General features: G+C 50.0%; 1 pseudogene; it reads left to right on the forward strand.

The window, feature by feature from the left end:
• Positions 1–238: 238 nt before the first annotated feature.
• LOC144095696 (uncharacterized) lies at positions 239–21,536 on the forward strand (annotated as a pseudogene).
• Positions 21,537–22,332: the final 796 nt, after the last annotated feature.

Consider the following 22,332-nt stretch of genomic DNA (forward strand, 5'->3'; position numbering starts at 1 on the left):
TTAACGAGTAGCATTTAGAACAATGGGAAAAATAAGTGAAGTGAATGTCTCCCGTAAGCGCACTTGTAGGGTGTACATTTGTTTTCTTTTTAATTAATAAAGGGCTTCTGATTTTTTCGGGCTACGAAGAGCTCCAAAACCATGTGCAAGTCTTGGACCATCTTACTATTTTGAGCGGACATATATAGGTGTTCCATTTGGACGAAATCGAACGCGGAAGGACCCCCCGCTTCCGCCCATGCTTTGGAGCTGCCACGATCGCGTACTGGATGGTCTGCAGAAGACCAACAGCGTCGAAGCATGGCACAACAGCCCGCAGCGATCTCTAGGTTTCCGCCACCCAGACCCCTACCGCCTCATCGTGGCCCTGAAGCAGGCAGAGGCTAGACGTGGGATTGCAGTTCCCTGATGGGCAGCCTATGCTAATATTGCTGAGCGCCTGCAAGGCGTCTTGGCAAACCACTTAAAGACGCGTTTAATAGATGTTCTGCTAGGCTGCCGGTTTTCTTACGAGTTGTAAACCTCTGCAGTGTGAGTTTCTCGCGAATGAAACGCTTTATACAAGCTCCTACTTCTAGCAGCCGTCGTGCTGGTTTCTTGCCGCAGTCCTGAAGTATGCAGTGGGTTTGACAGGTATTTATTCTTTACATCGTCATTTTTCTTGATTCTGCCGTCTCTCTTATATCTGCACGCTTCACTGATAGTGGCCGAGTTGGTGCCGGTTGACAGGCTCATGCCCATCCTTCTTTACAAACCCACTTACTAGTACCACTAGTCTATTTGCGGAAACCAGTCTTGCCCTTCGCGATACAGCTGCCCGCTAGCTCACACTACGGCTACAAATGAAGACAACTAATTAAGAATGAGCGCCTTCGTTTGGCGTGTCTTGTAGCCCACAATGTCGCTTTGGCACGTATAGAAACTCATCAGCAAATCAGCAGCGTACGTAGACGGATATTTTATTAAAGCACTGTGCGAAATTTTGTCATAGGCGTCATTCTTAAATTCCGCTTGTATTGATATTTTATAATTCATAATAATTAGTAATGAACCTATTCCGTGGTACTTCAAGCTCAGCGCTATATATAGTACTTGGAGAATTGCAGAACATCGTGATGCACCGTTCGATTCCTGCAAAAACGATCATTGTAAGGCCACCGCTCTTTTCCAGCTGCGTTCCTTTGCAGGACGCCGGCACACGCGGAAGCGGCTCCCCAGTACCAGCGACAACCCCCGAGTGCATACGGGGAATGAATGCTGTCGTGTGACGCACCGCCGCCGCCTGGACGAGACGCCCCTACCGACGTAGGCTATCGTCGGAGAGGCACCCGGTGTCCCACAGCGTCCCGCAGTGCCTCATGGACGAACAAAAGAGTATTTTCAGGAGGGCAGCAATGACAAACACCTGTTAAGGCGGACATGCCGTACTCACCCAAACCGTGGGGAAACAGGGCCGTTGCTTATCTGGTTTGCCAAAGCGGCAAAGAGCACTCAAAAGGGCAACTGCGGCTCTTTTCTGGCAACGAGCGGCGAATAAACCCATTCGTTCTTATTAGCGGTGTCCCGCCGTGGGTTGTGCGGCGGCTTCGTTGCCCTTTCGCTCCCTCTTCTGGTGCTGACGGGCGACACGGACTGATGATGGGTGCTAGCATATCAGTGTCAAGAACTTGACGAGCAACGTGAGCGGAAGGGGGGGGGGGGGCGGTATGCCTTAGGAAAGTCGGAAGAATAGCTCCGAAGGAAGAGCGTGTGGATACTCTTACTTGAGAGAGAGAGAGTGGTGACGTATTTGTTTTTGATTTGGTTTGTGTTGTTAACGAGACCCTGGGTTCTCATTAAAACGAGGCTATGCCCCACCCACTGGGTAGTCCCCATCTCGCAAGTTATTTTTGATTGGAGAATTGATGCTTAGGGCGGGCCACTGAAAATGACCGCCCTTAGTCCTTTGTTAATTTAAGTGCTTAAAAGCGTATGTGAACGGATGCAGTCCAGTCTGAACTGGGGCTCCATGCTTAGCATGTAGCGTGATGCTACTTAGGCTCCAACCCGTCGGGTCAATGAGTAAAGTAGCGCAAAGTTTGCTCTTTTGTAAATTCAGTTCTGCTTTTTCCAGCTTTACTCTCTGTATATGTATGCTGTAAATATATGCCCCGCTGTCATCATCTACAAGCTCGCCTCCTGTCCATCTTCCACGCCAAACGACACTAGAGGAAGGGTTCGTAAACCTTCCTCGAAGAAACGAACGACCTGAAATTTTGCTATCATGGTTTATTGCGTCACTATGACAAACATTATCCCAGCTTGTTTTTGCGAGCCGTGCGAAAAACGTACACAACACTTGGATTTTCAAGTATTTAGAAAATCTTATCGTGTCACAGCAGTCATCCCAAGTATTTTCTCAGGTTGTCCAAAAGGCAAAGAAGCCGAAAAAATTGTTTCAAAGATTAGGAAGCGTAGCCGTGTCAGATAAGAAATTCAAAATTTGAGAGAATCTGCTTTTTGCGCCATATTAAGCCCTAATTTTCGCAGTGAGGTGTTCGTAAAAAGATGAAAGTTAGTGCGTAGAGCAGCACCATTTAATCGACCTATTTCCGGAGCACTTTTTTTTAAGGGAGGAAATAATTTTTAATAGCGAGTCCCCGCGTCCGATTCCGGCGTTGCCGTGTACCTGCTCTTCATTGGAGTACACTTCGCCGCCGGCTGCAGACATACTCAGAACCAGCTCCCCACTGCTCGGATGCGATGGTGCACTGGGCTTGGACGCTGCTAGCTTCCGCAATACAAAAATCTGCTCAAGGGAACGGCGACAGAAAAATGAAAATGAAGCGGCCACGTAGCGGAGCATCAGGATAACCCGCGTAGTACCTGGAGATGCGGACAAGAGAGCGCTGCAGCCACGCTCCCTACCCCGCAGCTGTGACAAGCGATCTGAAATGCAGGCGCCGCTTTAGATCTGAGCACAAGCAGATTAGGCCAACAGTACTGCTCTGCCCTCCTGCCAGGAAGCACACTTTGCGGTATGATAACAAGGAGAGTGAAAGCCGCTCCAAGATATCGTGCCGCATTCTGTGAGCGAATTTAATAATTGGTTTTTTGCGGGAAAGGAAATAGCGCAGTATCTGTCTCATATATCGTTGGACACCTGAACCGCGCCGTAAGGGAAGGGATAAAGGAGGGAGTGAAAGCAGAAAGGAAGAGAGAGGTGCCGTAGTGGAGGGCTCCGGAATAATTTCGACCACCTGGGGATCTTTAACGTGCACTGACATCGCACAGCACACGGGCGCCTTAGCGTTTTTCCTCTATAAAAACGCAGCGGCCGCGGTCGGGTTCGAACCCGGGAACTCCGGATCAGTAGTCGAGCGCCCTAACCCTAACGTTTGTTCTCCGTCAGGTAGTTTGTGGGGTTTGACTTGGGGAGATAAGTACGTTCTCCCCACTCAATCGCGGCTGACACGGTTCAAAGCCGCCCGGACCCCACCCCGTGATCGCGTACGCTACCGAGCGCTCGCCAACCACGGCGGGCCTTGCTCTGGGGGAACAAAGGAACGACACATTGGCTGACACAAACAGGCATTTATTGCTACAGAAACAATAACGCCAGCTAGCAACAAGGTACGCTAATGAATCGAGGTCGTCCGACTCACCAGCAAGGTTCCGAGCGAATGTTCGCCCGCGCTAGGGCAAGGGATATAAACTCCGCAGGCCGGACGGGACGAGTACGGGAGCCTGTCTCCCCGTCGCTTCTTCGCCCCGCCGGCGAAGAGCGGAGCCGCGAGCGACACGTCCGCCCGGTGCCGACGATCCCAGCCGAACCCCCTCTCCCGCGCGCGGGCTTTGGCAGTCTCCCCCGCAGCGATGCTGGCGCCCTCTCTTGCCAGTTAATGTAACTGACAAGGGAATGCGGTCAGCCACGAGGTGAGACAGCCGCTGCACGGTGCCTCGCGGGAAAGCAAACTCAGGGGGCTGCAGGGCAGGTCCCCACATCCCCCCAACCTTAAATAGACCCACGCGCCTGAAGGTACATGCTATGGAGGAGTCTCCTGGTCTTCATGTCCTTGAGGCACGTCGTGCAGCGGAGGTCACGCCGACAGCGTCCACGCAGACTTCCGCGGTATTCCGAAGGCGGCGTGAAGGTCTCCGCTGGGACGACTCGCATGGCCCGCGGACTACACTGTCCGCAGGCCCGCGAATCGAAGGCTGGTGGGAAAACTGCAGGCCAGGATCCTGCAGTAGTCGCCAGGGCAGCAGCAGCCGGAGGTGACTGCTGACTGGTCTCGCCACAGCTGCCCCGGATGGATGCGGCGAACAGGATACAGGCCGCTCCGTCGCAGCAGGTGGCAGCGAGACGATGTGCACCGGTCAGCAAGCCTGGGTGACTCCACCGGATCTGCAAAATTGCCGAAACGCTCTCGGCGTGCCTTTAACGTTGGTCACGGGAGGGGAAACGGCATCCGCAAGGGCCTCGTGGCACAATGCCTAACTCGCTAGCAAAACGTGTCGGCGGCTGTGCAAACGCAAAGTTCGAGTGAACAAAGCCCTTTCTTGAGTTGAACGAGACTGCTCTGTTCGTGCGAGGTTACCAACAAAAAAAAACGGGCGGGCAGCAAAGTGCGCCCCCTCTCAACGACACGGTCCGGTGGCCGTGTCTCTTTTAACGTGGTGCAGGCAGCTCCGAAAAGCCTCAGGCCTAACTACCACTCCGACAACGACCGTGACCACAACAAAGACCCAAAACGGGTTATGTGCGCGCAGCCGCGAGGAGACGTCAGCTTTGTGGGGGTGGTCCTACCCCGCTCACTGCACAAAGCAGCTTCTGAGCGGTCGGCGCCCACCGTATCGGACGGTGTCGGAGCGCCCGGTGCCGAGCTGCAATACCAGCGAGCTCGTAGCGGCACCCGTGGCCCCAGGCCACCCGGCTCCCGGAGCTGCGACTCCCAGAGTCGAAAAAGAGACAGTAGAGAAAATATATACAGAAACTCGGACCACCCACGCGGCTTCCGTACTCACTCGCTTCGGGCTCGGCGACTCCGCGGGCGCTAGGCCTCGCGCTCCCTCGATGCGGACCAAGTGATTCTCACGAAGAAACTCCAGGGAAAAAATGTGCTGAGCATGTCGAAAAGTTCAAACATGCTGCAGCGCAATACACCTCGCACTCAAGAAAGCATGCCGCAGGTCCTAGCGATCAAAATTCACTCTATGCCTAGCACTTGTCAAGTCCGGACAAAGAGCGTTCCTCGAACCGAACCGACAGTCGTCCAATGTTCCAAGAGCAGGCCCCACGTTGGGCGCCAGATGTGGGGTTCGACTTGGGGAGATAAGTGCGTTCTCCCCACTCAATCGCGGCTGACACGGTTCAAAGCACCCCGGACCCCACCCCGTAATCGCGTACGCTACCGAGCGCTCGCCGACCACGGCGGGCCTTGCTCTGGGGGAACAAAGGAACGACACATTGGCTGACACAAACAGGCATTTATTGCTACAGAAACAATAACGTCAGCTAGCAACAAGGTACACTAATGAATCGAGGTCGTCCGACTCACTAGCAAGGTTCCGAGCGAATGTTCGCCCGCGCTAGGGCAAGGGATATGAACTCCGCAGGCCGAACGGGACGAGTACGGGAGCCTGTCTCCCCGTCGCTTCTTCGCCCCGCCGGCGAAGAGCGGAGCCGCGAGCGACACGTCCGCCCGGTGCCGACGATCCCAGCCGAACCCCTCTCCCGCGCGCGGGCTTTGGCAGTCTCCCCCGCAGCGATGCTGGCGCCCTCTCTTGCCAGTTAATGTAACTGACTAGGGAATGCGGTCAGCCACGAGGTGAGACAGCCGCTGCACGGTGCCTCGCGGGAAAGCAAACTCAGGGGGCTGCAGGGCAGGTCCCCACAAGTTACACGCAGTGACTGAACTCTCCGCGAGTTCTACCTTGAACGAGTAATAACTGGACGCCCCACTCCATTTGTAACCAACACAGTGCTGTGCGCGCGTGTGATTTAATTCCTCTAAAATGAACTAATCACAAGCACAACCTGGACACATTTCTTATTGTGTAAATAGTTTGTACATATTACTTCTCCCCCTATCCTCTCTTCCTGTCCCCTCACCTCTTTCATTTCATTTCTCCATTCTGCCTGCTATCATTTATTTCCGCTGCCCCGCTCAGGTGCTTCAGTATCGATGGCAGATGCCGGGGCTAGCAAAAATCTTTTCCTTCCTTTTTACTATTATTTTTTAATAAAACCACTACCACCACCACCACCGCCCTAACCACTGAGTCACCGCGGCGGGGTGAGCGAATTGGAGTTGAGTTGTGTTTTTCGTGAGTTTGGCCAGGGGAGATATAGCGGCTGTGGTAGGGCTCTGCCGATGGGCGGAAAAAAGGAAAACCGAACGAGATGGGCATTTTACATATCCTTTTGCAGCAGAGGAAGGTACTGCGCAGCATCAACCAGTCCTCAGAGGCCACTGTATAATGGACAGATACTGACGAGCTATTTACAGGGCGGAGCAAAATATCAATCGTGCCGTAGCCCTCTTGATGCGAGGAGAGTTTAACTCAAGAAAAAAGTTTACTGACTCCGCGGTTAGAAAGCGCGCTGCATTTGAACGAAACACGGGCATCTCATCACATCAAGCCTTAAAAGGACCATGACATTATTTTTTAGGCTCAAGCTTTTTATTACATAATGCTCGCTAAGCATTCGGGAACAACTGGGCAAAATATGAGCTCATTTGGTGCCTGCTTATTTATGGCCATCGCTGGCAGGGCTTAGAGCCGATATCGTCTAATTACAATTTGCAGGTCAAATGCGCCCGTAGAACCTTACTTCTTTATTAAGCACGCACGATAACGTCGTGGCTACAGTCGAATACAACCCGAGAACGAAGTGGCAGATGCCTCTCAGAGGAGGCCCTCCAGCCAATGGCGTCGACCGATTCTCATGACGACGCGGTAAATCCGACGGAGCCGTGATTACCCGCTACGATTTCACGCTAGCCGCCCCGATGAGATCGGTAAAGGGGGAGAAGGGTCAAAGGGTGGAATCAGTTGACGCTATTGGCTGGAGAGGCCCTTTTGAGGGGCATTTTCCGCTTCGCTTTGAGTTGTACCCGACTGTAGTAGCTGCAACGTAAAAGCAGTACTTATTCGTAGACCATGTCATGACCCCTTTAATTGTAACGTCCTTCTTCGCGATCTGAGGGTTTCAAGCACCGTAAAGCGGATGGACACGTCAGCTGACCTTTAAACACTCAAAACTCAAGAGCATCCACTTGGGGCACCATGGAGCTGATTCTCTAAGTAATACTTGTTGAGCGGATAGTTGGTGCATGTTTCCAGAAGAGCGTTGTAGCGCCGAAAAAGACAACACAAAGCAAGTGAGACGAGGCAGGCGCAACTTTGAACTGTTTATTCACCGCGAATGCGGATGAATATAAGGACAACAATCAAGATGAGTAGCAAGAACCTCACATGCGCGCGAGGATTTTACAAAAAAAAGTTGATAAATATAGGTGAGGCACACACGTATCTCACCCCCGTGAATCTAAAAAAGCAGCTTCATTCTTATAAATGGTAATAGACGGGGACTAACACAATCACTACAGTTGCTTTCAATATAGAAGGCCTCCAACAGTTCACGGGCTGTCTGGTCCTTACTTCTGTTTAAAACCTTCGCTTCTTTCGGCCTTGCCACACACTTAATCTTCCTTTCTTCTCCGCAGGCTTTACAATAATGCGGCAAATGTGAACCCAAGCCATTTTGTAGATCCCGATTATGTTCTGCTTATCGGTCATTAAAACAGGGGCCTGTTTGTCAGATGTGCTTCTTTCCGCACGTGAGAGGAATCTGATAGACGACTCCCACGGCACATTTAACAAGCGGAGCTGCATGTCTCTTTCTATATTCAGTTTGGTTTGGTACAAGGCAGCCAGTTTCTTTGGGGCAGGAAAAAAGCACAGGAACTATATATTTTGTTGCCACACGCTTCAAATTGTGCACCACCTTATGGGTGTACGGGATGAAAACCGGCCTACTTTTGCTTTTGGGGCCCTCATCTTGGTCACCTTTCTTGCTACGTTCTTTCTTCAATTTTCGCAGCAAAACTTCAGCTATTCCGCTTAAAATCGACGTTGGAAAGCCTGTCTTTTCCAACTTCCGAATCTGGGTTTGAAAGCTTTCCTCCGCTTTATGGCAACACGACTTCTTCAGCGACGCTTCCAGGCACATCTGAGCTATGGCGCGCTTTCCTGTCTTTGAGTGGGAAGAATCATAGGGCATTAATTCTTTTCGTGGGCGAGGGCGATACATTCAGAAAAACTTTGTTGACGATTTTTTAATATTTTTTAAAGAAACAGGTTCCCTCATCTTACCCACAAACAGTGGAAGAAGTTTTATCTGGTTTTAAACTACTTGGAAAAGGTTTGGAATTCACCCACTAGCTTGCCCAAGGCAGTTTGCAGTAGATTGCAATTTTTAGACATTGACATCACCCTTAAATGGCGAGCACCACTTCTCACTGGGGTCCGATGACGGTGCCAACGTGCCTCGCCATTGCAATGAATGTGGGTGTTATCCACTGTTCAGCAACGTAATGATTCTTGGTAGAGGCAGGGGTAAGCAAGAGCGAGAAACCTTGGAGGCTTACCATATCAGTTTGTCTAGCCAAGATTGCATTAGCACAACTTCGGTGCGCTTACTCGAAAAGGAATTTGCTTTTTTAGGCCGGTCACGGTAGAGGTATATCTTGTGTGCCCTATGCGCTGTGAGTTGTGATACGGCTGTTGCGCATGCTCTGCTGGCCTTGCTGGGACTATGTTTTGTCTAATAAATCTCAGCTGACAGTCCAGTCGTTGTGGCGTGTATACTCCTTCTCTTGTCCATTGTCTTTTGTGACTGATTTTTTTTCAAGTTACTATGAACCAACTGGCCCGCATTTCAACCCTTGTACATACTATTTCTTCTTCTGTGGGCGCCTTTCTAAATGTTCATACTCCCGGCAGTCAGGCTACGCTCTGCGTTAGCGCAATTGCTTCCATCACGTGCCGGGCACGCACCCTTTCCCACTGCCTCAAGGTCAACGTTGCTCAGCCAGAGCTGGTGGGTTTCTTCGGGCTGATGGAGCCTTCGACCGGCCATTGGAACAGGATGGTTAAGATCTGGAAATCGGAGTGCTGGAGGCAAGTGCGGCTTCTGCACGATTGGTTGCGAGTGTTGTGCCTCGTGGGACCTGAGGAGATGTCAGGAGCTCGCTGCCTCCATGAGTACCGACGTTTGGCAGGCCAGGCAGCAGAAGTATTCTGGAATCAGCTCAGAGCACATCTGCCAAAAAAAGAAAGGGTGAAGGTGAACAAAGGCACAGTGACATACTTGGAAGGTGCGACAGTGCCAAAGGTTGTTGATGACCTGCTGGAAAATGGCCCTAAGTACAGCCTTACACCAAGCTTAAGGGGCCATGAGCTGCTCGCCACCGTACACCGGCTGGCTGATAAAGCGCACAAGGATGAAAAACAGCGCTGTTTGTCTGAAGGGGTTGATGTTCTTTTGAAGGTTGATGGCAAGCAGTCAGTATGCAGCCATCGCGCACTTAACCGTGTTGATCACTTCATCGAAAATGACCTGACCCTACTCCAAGCGCACAAAGAAGGTGGCTTCGTGGTACTTCCGACAAGTTCTTTTGGAGAGAAGGCAATGGCTGCTGTAGCGAAAAACTTTGTGCCTGCCATTCGGAAGCCCTAAAGGTTAAAGACTGAAGCCATGAAGCTACTGAAGGAAAGCAACTTGGAGAAACTTTCGAGTAGTGTCAAGAAATGCAAGGGAGACCGCCTGCGAGTGTTTTTTTCAGCAAAAACACATAAGGTGGGTTGCCCTGTGAGAGCCATCATCACGGAGACTGGCTCATGGCAGAAAGTAGTGAGCCAATTCCTCCAGCAACAGTTGACGGCCCTCAATGTGCAGGACCCTTTCAGCGTGGCCAGCTCGGCAGCGGTTGTTGACGCTCTTAATAGCGGTATTCCTGGTACCAACATGGCTTTTTCAGTTGACATTGAGGACCTTTTCTACAGCATTCCCCACGATGAAGTCTTTGTTGCTGTGCGTGAACTTATTGATCTTTTCAGTACGGTGAACTTTCAGAACGCATGTGGCATGTCGGTTGATACCTTTTTGGAGTTATCTTTTTACCTGTCATAAACCGTTGTTGAATTCAAAGGCTCCTTGTTCCTTCAGAAAAGTGGAATATGTATTGGCTCTAGCGTCGCTCCAGTGCTTTCTCAGATATTTTTAGCAAAATTTGACAGAACACTTCAGGAACATCTTCAGGACAAGCGGGTGTGCAAAGTTTTTCGGTACGTGGACGATGTTTTAGTACTTTTGGAGCTTTTACCTAATGACACTGCCTGCAGCAGTAGACGATGTTTTGAGTGCTTTTAAAGCTTCTTCACGCGCTTTTAATTTCACCCATGAACTCCCTAACAATCATTCCATCAGGTTCCTAGAACTACAAATAACCTTCTTTGACGATGGCCATTTATGCTGGATGTTTTTACCTAGAAGCAAGAACGCTCTGTTACCGTTCGGTTCTGCGCACTCAAAGATTGTAAAGAGAGGCATTGTGATGAATTGTTCCCGCAATGCACTGGAAAAGAGCTGTCACCACGCTATCGAAAAGAGCCTTGATAATCAGTTCCAACGTTTGGAAGCCACAGGGTTCCCTAAGAATCTTTTGAAAGCAGTGGCTGAATCGCTGCTTCAGAACCTCAAGAAAGAACGGACGAAGCCGGCTGATGGTGGAGCAACTGAACGCCAAAACTGTACAACAATAACTGATGGGCACGTTGGTCTGACATGATTTCCAGTGAAACAGCGCAACGGCACAAGGCCAGAGGACAAGAAAGGACGATACACAGCGCTGACTAACAACAGTCAGCGCTGTGTAGTCAGCGCTGTGTATCGTCCTTTCTTGTCCTCTGGCCTTGTGCCGTTGCGCTGTTTCACTGAACGCCAAAAGTTCGAGGTCATGCCGTACGTGCATAAAGTGAGCCACAGCATCAAAAAAGTGGCGGCCAGGCAGGGAGTGAGTGTGGTGTTTTCTGCCCCTTGCAAGCTTTCGAGTCTGTGCTCGCGCATTTCTCGAGGCAGGGAAAGGAACTACGTTTGTACAGCACAGCACGAGAACCGCTTCACGGCGTGTGTCGCTCAGGTCGTGTACAAGTTCCCCCTCACATGCGAAAGAGTATACATAGGCCAAACAGGTCGAAGTATTAATGACCGGCTGCGTGAGCACCACTTCTCACTGGGGTCCGATGACGGTGCCAACTTGCCTCGCCTTTGCAATGAATGTGGGTGTTAGCCACTGTTCAGCAACGTAATTATTCTTGGTAGAGGAAGGGGTAAGCAAGAGCGAGAAACCTTGGAGGCTTACCATATCAGTTTGTCAGGCCAAGATTGCATTAGCACAACTTCGGTGCGCTTACTCGAAAAGGAATTTGCTTCTTTAGGCCGGTCACAGTAGAGGTGTAACTTGTGTGCCCTATGCGCTGTGAGTTGTGATACGGCTGTTGCGCATGCTCTGCTGGCCTTGCTGGGACTATGTTTTGTCTAATAAATCTCAGCTGACAGTCCAGTCGTTGTGGCGTGTACACTCCTTCTCTTGTCCATTGTCTTTTGTGACTGATTTTTTTCAAGTTCCAGTTTTTGCAAAGGTGGCGGAAAAAATAATCAAAACTATAATCAGCAGGTTTTTCTGTGCTCTAAGGGTACATTTGCGAACCAACAGTATGGTTTTCAAAAAATAAAAATCCGTTGTATCAGCACTACTGAATATCAAGGAAAAAATAACAAAGGTAAAGAATAATCATGGTGTAGTCCTATATTTCAGGAAGGCATCTGACTCCATTTAACACAATATATTGTTTAGTAAACTTTACGATTATGTAATCCGCGGCAAAGCTCTTGATCTGGTAAAAAGTTACTTATACAACCACTTCCAGTTCTTTTGTATTCATAACACCAGATCAACAGCACAAGTGATTAAAAAATATAGCGAGCCCGAATGTTCCGTCTAAGGTCCTCTCCTATTTCTCGTATGTATTAATAATATTGTATCAATACCCCAAACCCCCGAAATAGTGTTGTATGCTGACGATATTAATGTGTTTTCTCGCGGCAATTGTTTTACCTCCCTAATGAAGAATGCTAATCGAAGAATTATCGACGTGGTTACAGCACAGTCAACTAAGACTCAACACAAACAAAACAAACTACATTATGTTTTGGGCTAAAAATAAGGCAATTGACACTAATGTTAATTTATTCTTCGAGGGGCAAACATTAAACCGTGTGAGCACTGAAAAATTTCCGGCTGTACATTTTCACAGAACTTGAACTGGACACATAAAACACATAAACTGTTTGAATACGGAGCTAGCGAAAACTATTGGAATGCTAAGACTTAAGTTTATACCCCCAGCGTGGTTCAAGCGCGAGCTTTATTATACCATGATTAATTCGAGATTGCAATACTGCATACTAGTTTGGGGCGCCACTGCCAAAGGTAATTTGGAATGTCTTCATATTCTACAAAAAAAAAAATCCATTCGATTCATAGAAAATGCAGCGCTACGAGAACACACACCTCCGCTGTTCTTAAAGAATGAAATACTTACAATTACCAGTATATTTCGACAGCGCCTGGCATTGAACATATTCACTCACATAAAAATTGACCTAAATTCGTTTCTTGGGATGTACTGACGTCAGGAATGGGGCAATAATTGTAGGCAAAATTCATTCGCAAAGAAATAAGTTAGAACACAATCACTATTAGACTACCTCATCCCTGTCCCTTTAAATTAGTCTCCAGAACTTACCGACATCGCAGCGGATGTAGAGTCGCCGGGTACATACCTATAAAGCACGGGTAAAAAATGCACTTCCTGTCGAACCAAAATGGCCTGTCTCTTCGTTTGTTGCCTCATTCATGTTAGTGTTTCGTTTGTATCACTGTGTTACCTGCTAAGATTATTGTCATATATCGACACCCAGCAAACAACCTACCTCCCCAGGTGCGCCCAAAAAGGATGGAATGTCCCAGTCCCAGTACAACATTTATCGAACATTTCCAGGCCGTAGAGGCAGGACACAGGAACAAAAGCAAAAGGGCAGTGCGCCCACTAATGGTCTAGAAACGTTTTTTCGAGGGTGTTAAGCAGAAACAAAAACAAATCATAGCATTTTGGTCCCAGAAAGGTAACTGGGAGTACGTCTTTGGGACCAATGTTTTTCAACAAAAAATAAAAATGGAGTGGAAAAGGGACAAGAGAATGAGGCGTGAAGAGGAATGCAGCAGGGAGATTTCCCCTACTTCAGTGCTTTTGAGCCTCAAATTTTTCATCAGCTTTCAAATTGTGGTGAGTTCGTCTTGTTGGTACAATCTTTTTTTTTTTTTCTAGCCTTCCCCGTTCCTCCTGCTTCGCTACTTGGAAATAAATGCTCAGTTGAAAGCCAGCACTAGTCAGTGTGTCCGTGTTGTGTCTCTCCCGTGCTGTCTTCTCATCGCTGGAACAAGGCGTGTTTTGCATCGCGTGTTCTGTGGAATAGTGGGCTTCTCCTTGTTCTTTATTCGGCCACGCTAGTGCATTGTAATAAACTCAGGCACATTTTCAACCAAGAACTAATTTTAAAACCCAACGTTGCGGAGCCAGCTGGGCTCCTTCTTCAGGGGTGAATGGGGGCAGTATTTAGCGTCTTTAAGTATGCATGGATGGGAGCAGCAGGAGGCCGAAAAAAGAAAAGCGGTGATGCGAATGAAGCGGGCAGGGTGGGGGTTATGGCTGCAATTCACATTACGGTGTGTAGAACAACGGTACGTTGTCGGATTGACGCTGTCAATGGCTGTCAATGGCGACTTGGCTCCTTTGAGCTGCAGGGCGAATTAAGCTCCCTGCGCATATACTGCGGCCAGGTTTCCTTTTGTGCGCTCGATGTCCCAGGAATGTGCCAGGATTCTGGGAATAGCCGTTTTTGATAATTTTTTTTTGGTTCAGAAGATGGCACGCACGTACGAGGTTTCGTCGAAGTTGATTCTGTGGTTTGAGTCTTCGGAATGTCCCGGTACACAGGACTGCGCTCTCTTGCGAAGTTGCGGACGTCGTTTCTATGTTGCCGAATTCCTTCAGTTTTTTTTTTCGACGATGTAGCTTACGTCGCAGTCGCCGCAAGGCTCTTTCCCTCGTGACCGGTCTTTGGGAACATGTAGGCAAAGCGCAACAGTGTTTGTGGGATTGTGCGCAACCTGGAGACCCCTTTTCTCAGGATTCGGGCGGTGGTTTCGCTGGTATCTCGGACATAAGGCAGAGTGACGTACTTTGGTGGTAGCGTTGGTTGCTGTTCGTGCACGTGCTTCGATTGTAGTGCTTCGGTTTTGCGTTTTCTGCGATGGAAAAAAGGAAAAAGCAGATACTCACTGTTTTGTGCCGGGTTGCAAAACTGGATATCCAGGGCATCTAGTGGAAAACGGACAGAAGCTTTCTGTATTTGAGCACCCAAAGATGCTGAACGTCGAAAGGTTTGGGAGCGAAATTTGAAGCGCGACGAAAAGCCTCTTGCTGAAACCTCTGCGATCTGCGAGAGACACTTTGAAGAGCATTTCATACTTCGGGATTACATACATGTGATTGACGGCAAAGAAATCCGGCTTCCTCGAGGCAAGCCTGCCCTAGCTCCAGATGCGGTGCCGACACTGCTACCAGGTCTGCCTAAGTACCTCTCGAAGCCTTCTTCTAAACCGAGGGCAGAAAGAAAGCGCCGCGAGGTCGCTGCAGCAGGACCCAGATAGAAATCTCGGCTGTCTGGTTGTGATGACCACGAAAATGAAAACTCGGACAGGAGCTCCAACTCGATCGGTGACTTCAAACAAGCTGAGCAAGTCGTGCAATCAGGCGGTCTTCATTTAATCGCTGAGAATGTAAAGCCCCAACTCGATGGACACATCCTACGCGTACCGGCGGAGCGCCTACGCGCACGGGTGTACGCTGGATCCTGTCTGCGCATGCGCAAAGCGCGACGCGCGCGCAGGCGCGAGCAGGGGCAGATATCTGTCCATGTTAGATATCCGCGCCTGAGCGCGCGCGCTTGCGCGCGCGTCGGTCCGGTTTACAACAATAGGAGGACGGCGGGGGCTCTCGGGGACTCTTTTCTTTATGGCTTGAACCTATCCCAGGTTCCTGGAACTTTTCTTCGCGGTTTAAGTTGTCCTTTCAGCGCCCCCCAAATCCCCTTTCTTCACGCTTGAAATTCCTTCGGTCGGCTCGAGAGGGTGAACGCCCCAGCAGAGGGAGCATGGAGGTGTATGACTTTTTTCGACGCCTGGCACGGCGCGGCGCTGGGCGCGTAGGCGCTCCGCCGTACGCCTAGGATGTGTGCATCGAGTTGGGGCTTAACAGTACCGAAGTTGTGGACGAGGCTGAACTCACCGGATCTTGATACTCTGCTATATGCAACAACACACGTCACCAAGAAACCGTTTACTGTATTCCATGAAAAAGTGGTGTGGTTCAGCGGGGCAAGTGGAATTGTGGTAAAATGCTATTTCAGTGGAAAAGAAAAGGAATGCAGAGGAATTACCTACCTTCATGAGGCAGGACATATTCTAAAAGAAGCTGACTGTGCACGGATTTGCGCAGGTGCTATGAGTGCAGAGACGTATCACGAACTGAATGAGATGCTGACCTTCAAGATGAAAAACACGCGCTGAATCTTCTCAACAGCAAAGTCTTTAGCAAGTTCTGCCTTGGTGCAGTCACAGCTGAAGGTAAGTGCTTCTTGTATCATAAAGCGAACGTTTCAGTTATTTTTTTTTTAGCAGATCGAAGACGTGCTATGTCGGCGTATTACTTAATGAATTTCATTCCATTTTTTAATTTCCCGCCCTTCGCCACTGGCTAAAGCGATGCCCCGCATCCGCATTTCGTTATTGGCTCAATAACGCCGCTTCAAGCAATGCTGAGGGGCGGGAAATTCAAAACTGGAATGAAATCTGGAAAGACTCGTTATATATACCGGCCCTGTTTTCATATTGTCACGTAGTGGTGACGGCAGTCGAAGCAGCGATGAAGACGGACGAAAGGGTCTTCTAAAAGAAAATTGTTTATTGGGCTGACTTGCACCCAAAATGGACTGAATCACTCGGCGGCGGCGAAGCGACAAGCGTGCTCGGCGGTCGTCGAACAGAATGCCGGCCGCTATCGGCCGTGCTCAATTTAAAGCTGATAGCGAACTTTCGAGATAAAGAGCGCAAAGTTACTAGAACATTCCCGAACAACGTAGAATCAGCTCTGCCTGGCTGCGACCAATCGAGATAAACCTAGTCGCGTCTTGCGTAGCAAACAAAGCGATAAAGTGATGTGGCGGCAGATTTGAAAAACGAACACACTGCAAATATTCGCGGCATTACTCCCCTCTCAAAGAAGCATCGACCCGATGCATTGAAACATAAAATGCCACTAGTAAGAGAAAAAAACGAATTTTGCGAAAATAGAGCATGGAAATTCAGCGGCCTTTAGTGCGCATAATACGGCTTCAGACGGACTACATGGACAACTTCTGGTCGTACGCGGCGTCGCTGGGATGCAGTCATTGCGTCAGGGATGACTTCATAATCCAGTTCAACTAGCCGACGAAGAACCTTGTACGGGCCGAAATAGCGGCGCAAAAGCTTTTCACTCAATCCACGGCGGCGAATGGGCGTCGACACCCAGACTTGGTCTCCTGGCTTGTATTCCGCGTTGCGTCTTCGTAGGTTGTAGCGTCTGGCGTCGGACCGCTGCTGATCTTTGATCCGTAATCAGGCAAGCCTTCGAGCTTCTTCTACGCGTTGAAGGTAGGCGGCAACGTCGACGTTCCCTTCTTCTGTAACGTTGGGCAGCATGGCGTCTAGCGTGGTCGTGGCCTCCCTGCCATGGACGAGTCTAAAAGGCGTCATCTGGGTGGTCTCCTGCACTGCGGTGTTGTAGGCGAAGACGACGTAAGGCAGGGTGACATCCCAGGTTTTGTGATCGGCATCTACATACATGGCGAGCATATCGGCGATGGTTTTGTTCAGGCGCTCGGTCAGTCCGTTGGTCTGCGGATGGTATGCAGTTGTCCTCCGGTGGCTGGTTTGGCTGTAGCGCAGGATGGCTTGCGTGAGTTCCGCCGTAAATGCTGTTCCTCTGTCCGTGATGAGCACATCGGGGGCGCCGTGTCGAAGAAGAATGCACTCCACGAAAAATTTGGCGACTTCTGCTGCTGTTCCGTTCGGTAGGGCTTTCGCCTCGGCGTAGCGGGTCAGGTAGTCGGTCGCTATGATGACCCACTTATTTCCAGATGTTGACGTTGGAAAAGGGCCGAGCAAGTCCATGCCGATCTGCTGAAAGGGCCTTGAGGGAGGTTCAATGGGGTTCAGAAATCCTGCTGGTCGTGTGGGAGGGGTCTTTCGTCGCTGACAATCTCGGCAGGTTTTCACGTAGTGTGCGACATCGGCAGACAGTCGGGGCCAGTAATACTTGCCTTCAATTCGGCGGAGGGTGCGCGTAAACCCGACATGTCCAGCTGTCGGCTCGTCGTGTGAAGCCTGTAGAACTTCTTCGCGGAGACAAACAGGTACAACAAGGAGGTAGGCTGTTTTGCTCGCTGTAAAGTTCTTCTTCACAAGGACCTCATTCTGCACACAGAAGGAAGACAGTCCTCGCTTGAATGAAGCGGGTGCTGAAGAAACCTTGCCTTCTAGGTACTCGATCAGGCCTTTTAGGTCGGGGTCCGAGCATTGCTGCTGAGCAAAAGAGCTGTGGCTGATGGGTCCCAGGAAGGCGTCCTCATTGTCGTCCGGTGGCAGTGTATCTACAGGGGCTCGTGAGAGGCAATCGGCGTCAGATGCTTGCGTCCGGACTTGTAAACGACGGTGACGTCAGACTCCTTGAGACGCAGACTCCATCGAGCGAGTCGGCCAGAGGGGTCCTTCAAATTGGCAAGCCAGCAGAGCGCGTGGTGGTCGCTGACCACCTTGAACGGTCGTCTGTAAAGGAAGGGGCGGAATTTCGACGTAGCCCAGATGATGGCAAGGCACTCGTTCTCAGTTGTCGAATAGTTAGCCTCGGCCTTGGAAAGGGAACGGCTTCCCATATAAACGGCATGTCTGCCTTCGTCAGTTGGGTCAGGGGCTCGGCGATGCGCGAAACGTTTTTCACAAATCGTCGGTAATATGCGCACAGTCCGAGAAATCTGCGCACTGCTTTCTTATCGGCCGGCGGTTGAAACTGTTCAATAGCAGCTGTTTTCTGCGGGTCTGGACGTGCTCCTTCCTTGCTAACGATGTGGCCTAGAAATAGCAGCTCTTCGTAGGCAAAGTGGCATTTCTCTGCTTTCAAGGTTAGGCCAGACGACTTGATTGCGTCTAGTACTGTTCGAAGTCTTTTGAGGTGCTCTTGAAATTTCGAGGCGTAGACAACGACGTCATCTAAATATACCACACAAATTTGCCACTTCAGGCCTGCCAGCACTGTATCCATTACTCGCTGAAACGTCGCTGGTGCGGAACAGAGACCAAATGGCATCACCTTGAACTCAAACAGCTCATCCGGAGGGATGAATGCTGTCTTCTCGCGATCTCTTTCGTTGACGTCGACCTCAATTTGTCAGTAGCCGCTCTTGAGGTCCATCGATGACAAATATTTGGCGTTGCAGAGGCGGTCCAGTGTGTCGTCGATGCGGGGGAGGGGGTAGACGTCCTTCTTTGTTATGTTGTTCAAGCGGCGGTAATCCACGCAGAATCGAAGTGCGCCGTCTTTCTTTCCCACTAGAAAAACTGGTGCCGCCCATGGGCTGTTTGAAGGCTGGATGACGTCGTCGCGAAGCATTTCTTCGACTTGGTCCCGGATGACTTGTCGTTCTCGCGGTGACACACGGTAGGCGCTTTGACCGAGAGGTCGAATGTGTTGATCCGTTATAATGCGATGTATGGCAATTGTTATAATGCGATGTATGGCAATTGACGTCTGTCGCACCTTCGGCGATGTCGAAAAACACTCGCTGTAGCTTTGAAGCAGATCGCGGATCTGGTAATGTCTGTTCCGTTGCAGGGCTGGGTTGATGTCGAAAGTGGGCGAGTTCTCTTGGTGAGGCGAATCTTCTGCGGAGGGGTCGGAGAGGGCGAAAGACTCTCGTGCGTCGGATATTTCGTCGAAGAAAGCAATCGTCGTTCCTCTGTAAATGTGCCGGTATTCTTCGCTGAAGTTAGTGAGCAGGACTTCGGCCTGTCCATTGCGGAAATGTGCGATGCCTCTTGCGATGCTGATTCCTCGGTCTAGAAGCAACTGTATGTTTCCCTCGATGATGGCTTCAGCGTTAATGGCTTTCGTGGCACCTACGGTAACGATAACGCTTTATCGGGGTGGGACGCTCAGTTATTCCTCCGGTACACTGAGGGCAACGTGATTTTCCCCAGTTTTCATCGAAGCGATGGCTTTGTCCGTCGAAAGCGTGATCTGCTTGGATCGGAGGGCGATGATCGCCTGATGCTCATTTAGGAAATCCATACCCAAGATCACTTCGCGGGAGCATTGCGGTAGCACAACAAAGGTCGCAGGATAGGTATGTCCTTTGACAGTCACTCGCGCTGTGCATCGTCTTGATGGCGTAATGAGCTGGCCCCCTGCGGTGCGATTTTGTGGGCCGTCCCAAGCCGTTGTGACTTTTCTCAGCTACGCAGCGAATGTTCCATTCATCACCGAGTAATCGGCTCGTGTGTCGACTAGAGCGGTAACTTTCCGGCCGTCGATAGACACTTCTAAGTCGGAGGTCCTGGCTCTTGCATTGCATGTCGCTCTCGGCGTCGGGTCACGGCTTCGTCGCGTATGCGAGTCGCGGGTGGGGCGTGTGGTCGAAACTCTTCTGGGTGGCGGCGTCGTTTTCAAGGCAGCCTGCGTCGTGGTCGGGGTTCTCATTGTGTGCGGCGTCGGTGCAGCGAGTGCCGGTTCTTCATGCGAAGTCGCGGGTGCAGCGTCTTCATGGGGCGTGGTCGGTGGTGGATCTTCGGCGTTTCGCTCTTGAGCAACCTCACCTCCAGAGGTTGCTGCCTTCAGTTTCCCCTACGGGGGCTGGGAGACCTTCCTCGTACCGCGGCTGCGTAGCTGCGGCGTGGCGACGCAAAGCGCGAGGTTGACGGCGATGGTGAGCGCGAAAAGCGGTTCGGCGTGTACGCTAAGGCACCCGTGTGCTGTGCGATGTCAGTGCACGTTAAAGATCCCCAGGTGGTCGAAATTATTCCGGAGCCCTCCACTACGGCACCTCTTCTTCCTTTCTTCTTTCACTCCCTCCTTTATCCCTTCCCTTCCTGCGGACGTTGCCCGAAGCGTGGTCGTGGGGCGTTAATGGCAAATCCTCAAAGACCGATACGTCGGTACGGGCAGTGACGAAGAATATGGCCGGCCTCACCGCAATGGAAGCACAACGGCCTGTTGTCGGAAGTCCTCCAGGCGTCGCATTTCCTGGGGCTTATCAGCCCCAGCTCTTTTGCTCAGCAGCAACGCTCGGACCCCGACCTAAAAGGACTCATCGAGTACCTGGAAGGCAAGGTTTCTTCACCCCCCGCTTCATTCAAGCGAGGACTGTCTTCCTTCTGTGTGCAGAATGAGGTCCTTGTGAAGAAGAACTTTACAGCGAGCAAAACACGGACGAAAGGGTCTTCTAAAAGAAAATTGTTTATTGGGCTGACTTGCACCCAAAATGGACTGAATCACTCGGCGGCGGCGAAGCGACAAGCGTGCTCGGCGGTTGTCGAACAGAATGCCCGCCACTGTCGGCCGTGCTCAATTTAAAGTTGATAGCGAACTTTCGAGATAAAGCGTGCAAAGTTACAAGAACATTCCGGAACAACGTAGAATCAGCTCTGCCTGGCTGCGATCAATCTAGATAAATCTAGTCGCGTCTTGCGTCGCAAAGAAAGCGATAAAGTGGTGTGGCGGCAGATTTGAAGAACGAACAAACACTGCAAATATTCGCGGCAATATTTAGTACATGGATCAGCAACCAACTTTGTGTATTTTGCTTTTGTTTTGGAGGCGGGATCTGTGTTAGCTGCAGATACCTAAGAAAAGCATTTGTCACCAGAAAGTCAAAGTTAAATACCAAGACCGTGAAAAGGAATTTGTCCCAGCGACTGAGAATTACCAGTCAGAAAACAAAACGGCTCAATCTACGTTTGAGGAACCTTGCAAGTAAGATAACTGCAATGAAAGAAGAAAACTCCAAAACAAGCGAAGCGACATTCCAGCGTAGAATTGAATCGCTAACCACAAAGCAGCAATAAGCAGCTTTGCACATGTTTAAAGCATCGAAAGGAAAAAGCATGAGAGGGATGATGTACTCAAAAGCGTGGATCCTTGAATGCATTATTATGCGAATGAAAGGTCCGCGGCTCTGAGCACATGCGCAGGCAAAACATCCTCACTTTGCCAAGCAAAGTGACGTTGCAGAGGTATCTCAAGTCATACAGGACAGGATTTGGCTTTAACGAAAATGTCCTGAACATTCTGAAGCAAAAGACTTCCACCATGGATATCTGCAAGAGACATGGTGGGCTCATTGTGGACGAAATGAAATTATCAGAAAATCTTTGCGTCTCCTCTTCAGGACATATTCAAGGCTTTGTGGGCATGTCAAAATTTACCCCAAGAAGTGAAATGCACAATGTGGCTGACCACGGAAAGGTTATAATGTTTGTGCCATTTGCTGGCAATGTGGACACGGATACTTGCATGTTTTGCTACTCGGGGAAACATGAAAGGAGATCTTTTGACAAAAGTCATGCTGGAAGCAGTAATACTGGCAGAAAATGCTGGCCTGTTTGTTGACTTCATTACCTCTGATGGAGCAACTTGGAATCGCAAGATGTGGACAGTAATGGGCATTCAGGCAACTACATCGAGCACAAAATGCAAAGCACAACATCCCGTTGATGGAAAGCGGTTTCTTCATTTCGTCTCTGACTATCCGCATCTGGTTAAATGCGTAAGAAATGGACTTCGCACTCAGGCTTCAATACACCAGCCGGACATGTAAGTGCTCAAGCATATTCAAGCATTCCACTAAGAAAATATTTATTGCTTAGAGAAAATTGGATACTTTCGTTGTCGGTGAAAGAGCGTGCGTGCTATTTAACTGTTTAAAATGCTGCACGTTGTCTGTTGCAATGCCACGTCGGATTCTTGCTCGCTTTGTTTATCTCAATACAGTATAGTGAGCAGAAATTTCTTTGTTATCTTATTTGTTTCAGGTGTCTATCTATCCAGTTCGAGAAGCCTTAAAAC

This window comes from Amblyomma americanum, chromosome 6 (genome assembly GCF_052857255.1).
Source record: "Amblyomma americanum isolate KBUSLIRL-KWMA chromosome 6, ASM5285725v1, whole genome shotgun sequence".
Classification (NCBI taxonomy): domain Eukaryota; kingdom Metazoa; phylum Arthropoda; class Arachnida; order Ixodida; family Ixodidae; genus Amblyomma; species Amblyomma americanum.